Consider the following 12,751-nt stretch of genomic DNA (forward strand, 5'->3'; position numbering starts at 1 on the left):
GGATGGACCGAAAATTCTTTTCTATGTTATAAACTTGAAAGTGACTATGTTTTTGACTCTTAATCACTTGAACCACCCGACTGATCTCAATCAAATTTTCAACATAGATGAGATTCGGGAGTGGGGCGGTTTCTCTCATATCACTTTAGCGGTGCATCTTAGGGAAACGGGAATGAGAAGACATTTAAAAATGATCGAAAATGACCGATATTAGTATTGAATCTATTGTTTTCGGGGTCACTGAGATAAACAGTGACATTTCAGATGCCGTACCCTGCATCATTAGGGAGGGGGATATACAGGGGAAAGACATAAGATCTAAAAATAGTTCATACAGGAGGCGTAAGTTTGGCCCTTCACTGTACAACACGTGTTGTGGTTGCCGATCATTTTTTTGTTTTCAATGTGTCATGTGGACCTTCCTCTTCCGTCAGCAGTAACCAGTTCAGCTGTGAGTGTCGTGGTGTGAAAATGGTGCGGTAAAATGGGCGACCTGACAGACTTCCAAAGAGGCATGATCATTGGTGACCGTCTGGTTGGAGCTTCAGTGCAACAGTGGCGAACACTGTGGGAGTATCGAAAGGCACTGTGTCCAATGTCACGAGGGCATACACAATTCATGGGCAAACGACGTCTGCAAAGCACAACAGTGGTCGAAAGACAATCCTGTCAGATAGGGACCGTAGGGCATTAAAACGAATTGTAGCAGCTAAAAGGAAGACCACTGCAATGAAAATTATGTCTGAACTCAATTCCGGCCTACAGAACCCGGTTTCATCGAGAACAGTGTGATGGGAACTTCATAAAATGAAAATTCATGGCAGGGCCGCTATCGCCAAACCCCTGGTCACAGCAGTAAATGCGAAGAGGCGTATCCAGTGGTGCAAGGACCAGAAGGCGTGGACTCATGAGCAGTGAAAACACGTAATGTGGTCCGATGAATCGACCTTCACCTTGTTTCCAACAACCCTCCGTGTTTGCGTATGGAGAACACCGTTGCAGGCCTATGATACAGACTGTCTGCTCCCAACTGTAAAGCATGGGGGTGGGTCTGTTACAGTATGGGCAGTGATATCGTGGTTTTCTGCAGGTCTCATCATAGCCCCGCATGGAATGATGAATGCTAAGGCGTATGAGGCCGTTTTGGGGGACAAGATTCTACCCATGGCCCAAATATTGCTCCCTGATGGTGATGGCATGTACCAAGATGATTTGGCACCCAGTCACGCTGCGAAAACGGTGAAATCATGGTTTGAGGAGCATGACCAGGAGCTACCACACCTCCCCTGGGTCCCACAATTATCAGATCTGAACATCATTGAGCCATTGTGGTCTGAGTTAGAAAGGCGTGTTCGGTCTCATTACCCTCCACCAGCATCCCTTAAGGAACTGGAGAATGTTTTGGAGGAAAAATGGTACAAAATTCCGCACACCACGATTCAGGAACTGTATACGTCCATTCTACGTCAAATCCAAGCTGTTTTGGACGCAAAAGGAGGTCCCACACCATACTAGGTATGATTTTCACACTTTTGCAAACGTTTTAGATTTTTTGAAATGAAATGAAAATGAAATTTTTGAGTTTTACGTCCCACGGTTATGCTGGTTAGGCTAAAGAAGACGGTGATGATGAGAGATGAGTGAAATGGTGGAATGAAGAAAGTGGGAAGAAACGGGAGAACCTCGAGAAAACCCACGCACACGGTATTTGTACACCACAAAGTTCACTTGGCGGGAGCAGGTTTTCAACCCTAGACAACTAGCATCAGAGTTGAACGCTCTACCACTGAGCCACCGCGGCCCCTTAGATTTTTTTTTTTTTTTTTTTTTGTCCAACCCGGTCGGCGTAATTAAAAATGACATATCAGTGTCGAATCCATAGTTTTCCGGGTCGCTGAGATGAACAGTGGCACTTTCGATACCGTGTCTCCAAACATGGGGGAGGAGGAAATATATAAAAATCATCGAAAATGACTTATATTAGTGCCGAATCCCTAGTTTTCGGGGTCGCTGAGATGAACAGTGACACTTCCGATGCCGTTTAAATCCAAATTTAGCCACGCAGCATGGTGCAGGAGGAGGGGTAATAAATATAACAATGATCGAGAATGTCCGATATCAGAGAGCGCTTTAGCAATAGTAAACAGTGACTAACTAACGGAACATATAACGGAACGGAAGTTTAACCCAGCGAAACGGGTAATTGATGCTAGTATCTTCTAAAACTACAATTGAAGCACTATTCAGAATAACGTCGTGTGGCACACTTAAGTGAAATTGGGAAAAACGAAGACAACTGTAGTATGCTTGCATATATACAGCAATACTCCGCACAAAGTTTGCCAGTATACTAGTGCCACATCTTGGACAATTGAGAAACGAGCATTTCAGTATATGTGAGTCATGTTCTGTTGAGTTTGACTCCACTAATAATTCAGTAAACCAATTCAAAATCTTTTGTCGTCGCGAATTCTGTCGAGGAATTTGAAGCTTAAAATATATAAAACGATAATCAAGCCAGTTGTGCTGTATGGTTGCGAAACATGGTCGCTTACTCTGAGGGAGGAACATAGACTAAAAGTATTTGAGAACAAGATCTTGAGACGAATACTCGGGCCTAAGAGGAACGGGAATGGGGAATAGCGGAAACTTCATAACGGGGGACGGCATAATTTATATGGCTTACCAAACCTGGTTAGGGTCATCAAGTCTAGGAGGCTTATGTGGGCAGATCATGCAGCCAGAATGGAAGAAAGCACGAACGCTTTCAAGATTTTAGCTGGAAGCCCAAACGGAACAGGGCCATTAGGAAGACCTAAAATCAAGATGGGAGGACATTATTAAGATGAATCTCACAGAAATAGGAATACAAAGTAGAAACTGGATCCAGTTGGCTAACGACAGAAATCAACGGAGAGCTTTTCTGAACGTGGCATTGAACCTGCGGGTTCCCTAGGGAACAGAGTTAGTTAGTAACTCAGTAAATTCCAAAATGTGCCATTCAGGATTATTCGGGGAATGTTTCAATTGTACAAATGGGACAAGAAACCTACAAACAATAGTTTTTTTTTTTTTTTTTTTTTTTTTTTTTGCGATACTCTGTTACCAATTTGTACCACTTGTCACAAGATGGGATGATTTACTGGATACTTTGTCACATAAGGTTCAAGATTTACACGTTTCCAAGTACCATCTCCAGCATAAGAAATGTTTCATTCTGTGCACCGGTAAGGAGCAATGGACACAGATTAATTTCCCGGGTGTCTATTTACTTATGTCATGGTAGTGCAACATAAACTTTAAAACCTAGATTTCTAGAGAAGTTCAAAAATTAAGTAAATTAAAAATCACAGCAGTGCAAAGAATAAGTACAAAAAGAAACTTGAAAAGTCGAAGTAACAAGCTTGGGATAAATACGTAAAATTAATTTGGAGTTCAACTCATGCGGAAAGCCTTGTAAAATCATTGCGAGAAACTTAGAACTAATTCAATTATGCAGCACTAAAAGTCGAATATAAAACATTTACCACGATCTGGGAAGAACTGAGTAAACTTACTGAAAACACTTCTACTAAGTAATTCACATCAGAATGACAACGCTAAAAATAAAACTCTTAGACACAAAGTGAAACTAGTTTATCTACAAAAGAAGAAGGAAGCTTTCAAGGTAAATGTACTTAAGAAAAAAAAAAAAAAAACGTGACTTTCCTGCAGAAATTATTCAAAAATTTGAAAACAAATCCACATTACAAACTAAATTATTTAACACGTTCGCAGCGGTAGTGTAAAACTGCGTTTGGATCTTAGTGCTATACGAGTCACCTTGTGTCTCGTTGAAGGTTTGTTCGTCGATGCTAGTAATGTTAAAAATCTGTACAAACGAAAATACCACAAACGCGAAGAGATAATACAATGCACAGAACAGCACCGTACAGAAATGAAGTATCACACGAGCCACCGGTGGCTCGTAACGCAGCGAACGTGTTAACGATGCATGGAAAAGAGTTAATCTTCTAAATTTCCACTTAGTTCAGAGGTCGTAATACTCCAAAAGGATATAGACAAAGATCTATCTAAACCGAAATCGTTCAACATATTAGCTATAATATATCAGATATCATTATGCAACAGGGAATCCAATGGCAAGGAAAACAAATCAGAAAATCTGCTTCATTTAACACAAGCAAATTAAAAAAAAAAAAAATCATTTCTTAGTTACCTGATTAATAAAAGGTATTTCCTTATTTATTGCATGTGACATTGTGACATTACAATTCCATGCCAATAATCACACTGGAATCTTCTATTGAGAGTGAAATGTTATGGAGTTTTATTATATTCTGTTTAGGAATTTCTCAAAAAATTAGACTGGCTTCAATCAAGCTTCATAGGGTTAGTAAGGTGGGTTAAGGTTCCAGATTAGTGTCAAGTGAAATTTCGGATTATAAAAGCAAGGAGTCCATTTTAGAAAAAAACAATATTTAAAGAGAACTTTCGCAAAAGTTGTTTACGTTTCATTAAGCAAGGATAATTTACTCAGTGAAATTTTACATTTTAAATGCGTCTTATACAGTAAATGTGACTCAATAAATAAGGAACATCCGGATTCAGCATTTAGCAAATGTAATTTTAATTGAAAATCAATCGATAAGCAAACGACATTAATAACAATCGACAAGAAAGCTGTTTTAGTATATCTGTTAATAGTTGAGAGCAAAACCAAAGTGATAACTCTCGTAAAACTAGATTAATCGTAAAATATCACATGAGCTCATTGTTAAAATGATGTTTCGGACATGTCAGCACTGAGAATTATTCCCAGTAATCTAGACACAAAACTCAACTCCCTAACTTCCTAGTCATCCGCTTGAAGGGCTGTCTTACAAATAAATTCAGAAAGAACACACTTCGATTTTTTTTTTTTTTTTTTGAATATTTTTATTTTTATTTTTAAGTACATTAAAAGAACCAACTCTGGAACGTTTCATGAGAGGGGAAAGTAAAGTAGTAAGGAACAGAAAGGGAAAAGTGAACAAAAGCTAATAAGTGTCATTGTTCTTGTCTTTTCTCCCTCTCCGGCCAAGTAAGTTTGTGATGGACAATAACGCGCTCGCGGGTTTTCTCGGGATACTCCCGTTTACTCCCACTTTTTCATTCCACCAATTCTACCATTATCATTCACCTGCTTTAATCATCGTTTCCCTTAGTTTGAAAGGGCATAATCGTGGGACGTTAACCTTAAAGATTTCATTTCATTTTTTCTTTCCTCTCTACTTTCTATTCCCTCCTTATCTGATAAAACACTAAAACGAAAGTACTCGTGAGCTACCTTTTACTATGTGATTATATTTTTATTACTTTCTGGTAAGCGATACATTTTCTATTGCCTCTTCGGGATTACTATCTTCCAATTATCTGTCTATCTACATCTATCTATATCTCTATCTAACTATCGATATCTATCTGTATATGTATAGCGAGAGAAAGACCTAGATAGGTAGACAGATAATATTGCTTATTGATCTGTATAGCTTATACATATAATTAATTGAAATCATTGGCGTTAGCAGCACATAAACTTTGGGGGACCAGACTAACGGAGATTGAGGTGTATGGAATAGCCCCCAGGAAAACGGGAGTCCGACGGTCCTCCCCCGGAAAATTAAAAAATAGTCTTCGTATATTGTATTTTAAAGCATTTTTGACTTATAAAGCAAAGAAAAAACATTTAAAAAAGTGTTTTATTTTTACCTTTGATAGTCTAGTTTTTGTCTTTTTGATGAAAATGTGGTACTAAACATACACACACACACTTTACAGTTTGTTTGTTTATTCACACAGTAAAATTAAACCTTGTTTTGCAATTTTAGTTAAATGATACCAAGTATATGTCAAAAAATGGTAATGATAGTGTCAAGTGAATACTTAGAAACAATGAAGTTTTGAAAATAGGTTTTAGGCCTTAGTACTAATGTAGATAAAGCTCAATCTATAGGTAAAAAATTAGTTAAAAAATTTGTTTTTTTCTTTATTGTTAAACTCGCCTTACTGCTCGACATCTAAACAAAAACAGTTTTTTACTTTACAGTTTACTCTATCTTTGCCTTAAAAATTTACTGCCTTATTTCACAACACACATTTGTGCTGCTATTTCACAACACACATTTGTGCTGCTATTTTCATACCTACTTTGACTATCATTGTTTTGTGAACGTAGCAAATTACTACATAGTTGAGCCTCTTTTTGGTGATAGTTGACCTAAGATACTTGGAATATTGAGGGTGACGAAAATCGTTTTACAAACATTGGGGTGACACGTCCCAGGCGTCACTGGTGGGATTGACGCCCATGATTGAAATAAAATGATTATACATTTATTCAGTTGTAAACATGCAGTAATGATAGACAAAAAATATCTAAATGGATATATTAACAATAAGGAGTACCACAAAGTATAGCACTTGGTCCTCCTCTCTTTTACTTATTATAAACTCATGATCATTCAAAATTTACACGCCTTGCAAAATATCATCTATACTTGGATGATGTCCAACTTTGTGACTCAATAAATCCATCAAATATTCAAGAATCCTTAACAAGATTTAATTAGGACCTGCAGAACGTCGAGATGTGGTCCAAAGAAAATACACTCGAAATCAACCTAAATAAATCTTATGTTACTGTCATTCGATCCAAAAGAATTATGTCAAAAACAGACTTTGACGATATCCCAAACCTATCTGTAAATAACGTAATACTACCTGTTATTGATGAAGTAGAAACGTTTAGGGCTCTTTTTTGATAAACATTTAAATTTGGAAAGTCACGTTGATTATATATGAAAAAAAAAAAAAGTTTCTTCATTCCATACGTAGACAGAAAAAAATTCTACCTATCACCATTTAAAAAAAAAAAAAAAAAAAAACCCTACTAGAAAGCTTAGTGCATTCTAGAATAAAATATTGCAATATGGTTTATTTAGATTTAAACGAACGTCTATCGGACAGACTGCGCCCATTATACATTTAACTTGAAATTTTGGGATCATTTAACCAGCAGCTTTGGAAAACTTAAGTGTATGAAATTGAAGGTACAAGGTAGATATCACATATTTACAACTCTAGTGGTGTGGGGCCATGGTCACTCTGCTGGTCTAGTGGTTCTACTCATTTCCCTTTATAACGTTTTTTCCATTTGCAAAATATTCTGGTGAAAACGCTCACCCTGTTCATTGCTTACAGCATCTAATTTTTCAGAGAAATAACTCAAATGGAAATGCAGCAGTGAATGAATTTTAAGATACATATTTCACTCTTGTGCCTCGCAATTTTCCAAGAAGGTTGTGTACCAGTATTTCATAATTTTCTTGTCTTACAAGTAAACCTATAGATGTCGAAATCTAGTTTCTTGACCAAACTTGGAAGAGAAATGTGGAATATCAAGAAACGAGCGTAACCCAAATTTAAATTGCTTGCGTCCACAAAGACGGCCGCAGCGGCCAAAATCCTGATTGATCAGAATAAGCCCTAACAATGTGTTTCAAGTTTGAAAATTTCATTTTATTTGTAAAACGGGTAAAAGAATGGATTTTGGTTTTTATTTTCTTAATATATATTTTTCTTTTCTTTTTTCTCATATTCTTTTAGGAAAAAAAATATTATCCCAAGCCTTATTTAAATTGCCTTAATCTGTATTTAGAGGTGGATTCATCGTCCTAAGATTTGAATGATTAGAATGTATGCTCATATCTGTCAGCATGGGCAATAGTGCTAGAATGATTACTATAATTACTAAATTCGAAGACAGTTACCTTCTTTAATCTCCTTCCTACTGCAAATAAAAATACACTTTCTGTTTTGCCGTTGCCTCCTCAAGTTTTTGACACTCTTTGACTTCCAATATCAATAAATATTAGAGTTCGCGAAGGTATTTCAAACACCTGTAAGACAGAAAAACTTTTAAAATTCATAATACTACAATGAAGAGGAAATTATCACTCAGATGTATTCATCAATGGTCGTTACAAAACTATACGAGGCTTAATAAATATAGTGCATAAAAATACAATGAAACATAAATGTTAGTAATACAAACAATTCAATCGAATATCATCCATGTATCATCAGAGTTACAAGAACATGTAAGAGGAAAAACCATCTCTAAATATGTTTTCGATCTAAAATGAAGGATTTTTTTTCTTTTTTTTAATCGGACGAGCCGTTTGGGTTGTACACTCTTTATGTGCCCAATGTTAAATTAAAATGCAACGTTGCCATTTACCTGGACCCACAACATCAGTGAATGAAGTTGCTGCTTTGAAATAGGGGATGGCCATTGACACGTTAGCCTTGAAGACAGTAATTAAAGAAATATTTTATGTAGAAACATATGCAGAACATATACGTATATATATACTCCTTCTCAATATCTCTTTACCAATATTTATATAGCAAGAGACAGAGAGAGAGAGAGAGAGAGAGAGAGAGAGAGAGAGAGATCATTTACTGGGACCATTAAAATTCAAGGAAGTTAAAATTCTTATCTTCATGTTTTCTACTTTAAACATACACGATATACAGTAAAGAAAGAAAAAAATGTGTGAATAATGAACTTTTACTACCGTGTGAAACTGACACCAGAACTAAAATACGCATTTATGGTATTCTTTTGTTCGGAGGCACGGTGGTTTAGTGGTAGAGCGTTTACCTCTGGTGCGTGAGGTCCCTGGTTCGACCCCGGCCAAATAAGTTTGTGGTGGACAACATTGTGTCCGTGGGTTTTCTCGGGGTATTCCCGTTTCCTCCCACTTTCTCAGTCCATCAATTATTCCATCATCATTCACTTGCATCAATCATAGTCTCCCTTAGCCTAAAGGGCATAATCGTAGGACGCTAAACTCAAAGATTTCATTTAATTTTTTGTTATTTTATTCTAAGTAACCAGTACCACACATACAACTTTCAGGCACTTGGTAAGATGTTAGGCAACCAAAACGACAGCTAAGTCAGTAGGGTTGCATATCTTACATTTCCTGGTCAACTATTGCAATACCAGTTTGAAAACCAATCAAGATAACCCTGAACGGAACATAGGATTCACAAGTATTCAATATTGTTAATGAACTTTCTTAATTGTACATTTCATTACATGAAAACAAAGGTGATACTTGAATAAGAACATATAAAAAGCCAAGAAAGCGAAAATTTCTTTAACTCTGGATTGGTGTAAGTCTTTAATGTCACACTGTTGGTATAAGTGTAAGCGCCACTTTCGCATTGTTGTTAGCTACTGCCAGCCATGGTATTTACAGAAAGATATAATAACCATTATTAATGTAAGAAAATCGTATTTTAATAATATTACTTCGTTTTAATTATGAGAAATGGTGCTACCATATACTTAGAATCTCAAAAGATCATTTATTTTTTCAAATATTGTTATATTAACCTAGAAGCTTATTTTCACTCAAAAAGAAAAAAAAAAGTCGACATGACGTACTGTATTCCAACGTTTTTGTTTAATAAAAACAAATAATTGTTTTTGTCATTGAATATACTCAGGTTCATATTTAAAGATATGTAATTTTTAGATGTTACAAACACAAGTAGTTTTAATGTTATAGGAAATATTGTTTGCGTTATATTGACCCAATGGTTTTGTCTGTATCAAGAATTGTATATGTTTTGCTGTTAAATACAATAAATATATAAATAATGCTAACAAACGCTTTGTCGCTAAATAAAAGACAACATAATAATTACTCACTAACGCGCAATTACAAATAGCAATCTTAGTTTAAGCTTAGTACTTAAACCCGTTGAAAATGATACATTATACTTCACTGACTCCATCTAGCCGTACTAGGACATCTTTTGATTACTTATATCACACGAAAGTGTAAAATTACAGAAATGTAACAAGAAAAACTGTCTAGAAAAAAAATATTATCGCCGTTTGTATACGTGTGAGAGACACGCTCATATTCATTACATTTTCTTTTTAAACAATGCTTGAACAACCAGGTTGCGCCAGTAGAGTGGCTACGTCAATTGACTGCAGAAAGTACAAAAGACCGCTAGAAATAAATTCATAATGCTGCTGTTAGTAATATATAAAAAATGAACGAATTTCCCCACATGTGAGCGCCGTGCTCACACGTATACCAATCCAGGGTTTTTAAAAAAGCCGGCTTTTATGTTAAAAAAAGTCTATTGCGTTGTGAGGAAGAGCGACCTATCATCAAAAAGTATGTTCCAATTTTGATTATCGCAATCAACATCATTACCAACAAAGAGTCCTAGAAATTTACCTCTTCGACTGCTCCAAAGAATCTTTAATTTTTTATCAGTATGATGTTGTAGAGTTTCATAAAATGAAGATGTAAATTTAGAAATATTAAGGGCAGATTCTTATACCTCACGCAAAGACGGAGAAAAAGATCAACAGTAGGAAAATAACAAGGATAGAGAATGGCTCAATTTGCCGAGCACCGTGCTAGAAAAGAAAAGGGAAATAACACGAGATACAACTCAAACAGGACTCTGAGCCGTATAGTATAATGAAATGAAGAATTTCCTGAAATCTGAACAAAACCCATAAAAAATGCAGTATTTGAAGAAGATAATCGTGGTCTAGCATGTCGAATTATTTCTGTTGATCTAGAAACACTATTCTTAGAGACAACTTATTTATATTTACATAATAAGTACAACGTTTGACAATGAATTTCGAAGACTGATGCTGGTATTTTCCAACTACTAATGACAGAAAATTGAAACACCCCGACGAATGTGACATCCTGGACCATTTTCAGTTGTCAGTGGAATTATGCCCTATGGAACATGTCGGACATATATATTGAAACTTCGGTGGCCCCTTGACCACGATGCTTGCACTTGGTTTTATTTTTTCCTATTGTACTCTTGAAATGCTACAAGTTTTTCTCGAAATCACTAAAACGTAACATACCGTATTTGCGCAAGTATAGGCCGCGTGCGAATATAGGCCGCACCTAAACTTTTGACATGAGATTATAGAAAAAGTAAATCTCGAATATAGGCCGCACTGCTAAATTTGCAAGAAAGTTGGTGTTGCAGTTTTGGATGTGTGTATCAGTCATTCATTCAAAGCTAGTGTAACACAATTCAATAGAAATTACATTATGAACAAACCATCTTCGACACCAGGAGAACGTTTGCAACGTGCATTTATGCCAGAAGTGTGCCACTGGATTTTGTCTGTTTGGCGGTCAATATCGGAAGAACTTGTTATGAAAAATTTCATAAAAACTGGAGTTTCCAATAATCTTGATGGAACTGAAGATGACCTTCTTTGTGATAGTAACTCTGAGTAGTATTCTGGATCGTCTAGCGAAAGTGAAGAATCAGACGCTGGTGATGCTGAGATGGTGGGAAGTGATTGTACGTGATTTGGGTGGATACAAACAAGCAGACACAGTTTTGATAAACAAAGTTGCTTTTCTTTTCTTCAAGAACAGGTACTGTATGTAAATATACCGTATATATTATATATACTGTATAACAAAGATAAGTATTCAGTTAACAAAAGTATTAATTGAACAAGTGATTTTTGTGCCAGTGTAAGATGTTACCAGTAGCCAATGAAGGTGGCAATTTTTGCGAACAAGATATGTTTTGCTGCTAATTCCTTCTTAAATCTTCGATGGTTTACAAGAATAACTGCAGTAACTTGTAATGGTATTATTTTCAACTCAGAAGATACGTGTACATGTCATTTTGAAATTGACAATTGATTATCTGAGAGGAAAATCTCGATTATAGGCCGCACCATGATTTTTTAATACAAAATTAAGTCAAAAAAAGTGCGGCTTAAATTCGCGCAAATACGGTATATCGTTGTTCGGGGGGTGCTCCAATTCTTTAACATTCGAAATGAATGCTATAACATGAGATTAACACAGTCTTATAGGACATGTAAAAAATTTTGGTAAAGAGAGTATCTGCGTCTTTTTAAACATCGGTCATCGAAGACATCCTGATTTCCATAGTTATGGACTCTCACGTTGAACAAATGAACATTAAGTTTTGCTGAAAGTTATGGAAATCAGCAACAGAGGCTTACGACTGGCGGCAAAATTTGAAAGTCAGGCGCACTCGACAATCCGAAAATGTTGGTCGTCACTACCTGTCACGTACAAATTATGAGAGTCCCCCCCCCCCTTCCTCCAAGGCCTTTGGTTTCACAAAGAAAGAGATTACACCAGGACATAAAATTTCAAAACCAGACATTAGATTCAAGATAATCAATTTTGAATTGGACAATTCATATATATTCATATACATGTTGAGTTGTGCGAATTACAACGTTGTGAAAACTTCACCTTCCATGTTCGTTGTGAAGACTACACATTCCGTGCTTTCACTCACTCAGTGACAATTATTTTCGTGCGAAGCAGAAACTGTACAGCTCTGTGAGTTTAGGTAGAAACCATTCTTACTGAACACGGGTCGCCAGCTCTAAATTTCTAGTGAATAATGGTGACCGGAAATGTTGTGCCCTAGCTTACGAGATGATCAGAATTGTTTATCGCGAGAATGCCCTATTTCGTGATCGTATGTTTGAATGGTACACCCGATTTCGTGATGGAGATGCAGTCGTTTTTGATGATTTCAGAAGTGCACGTCCATCAATCTATCATTGAAAGGATAATGTGAAGCGTGTTAGCGACCTACTGCACTCAGACCATCACACGACCGTCTGCAAGATGAT

At 36.4% G+C, this 12,751-nt stretch overlaps 1 long non-coding RNA gene across 1 annotated transcript in view; it reads left to right on the forward strand.

The window, feature by feature from the left end:
- Window positions 1-12,751, forward strand: part of LOC145687645 (uncharacterized) — a 203,449-nt gene that overhangs the window by 31,741 nt on the left and 158,957 nt on the right. The window lies entirely within an intron of this gene.

Source organism: Thermobia domestica, chromosome 6, assembly GCF_964235325.1.
Source record: "Thermobia domestica chromosome 6, izTheDome1.hap1.1, whole genome shotgun sequence".
NCBI lineage: Eukaryota > Metazoa > Arthropoda > Insecta > Zygentoma > Lepismatidae > Thermobia > Thermobia domestica.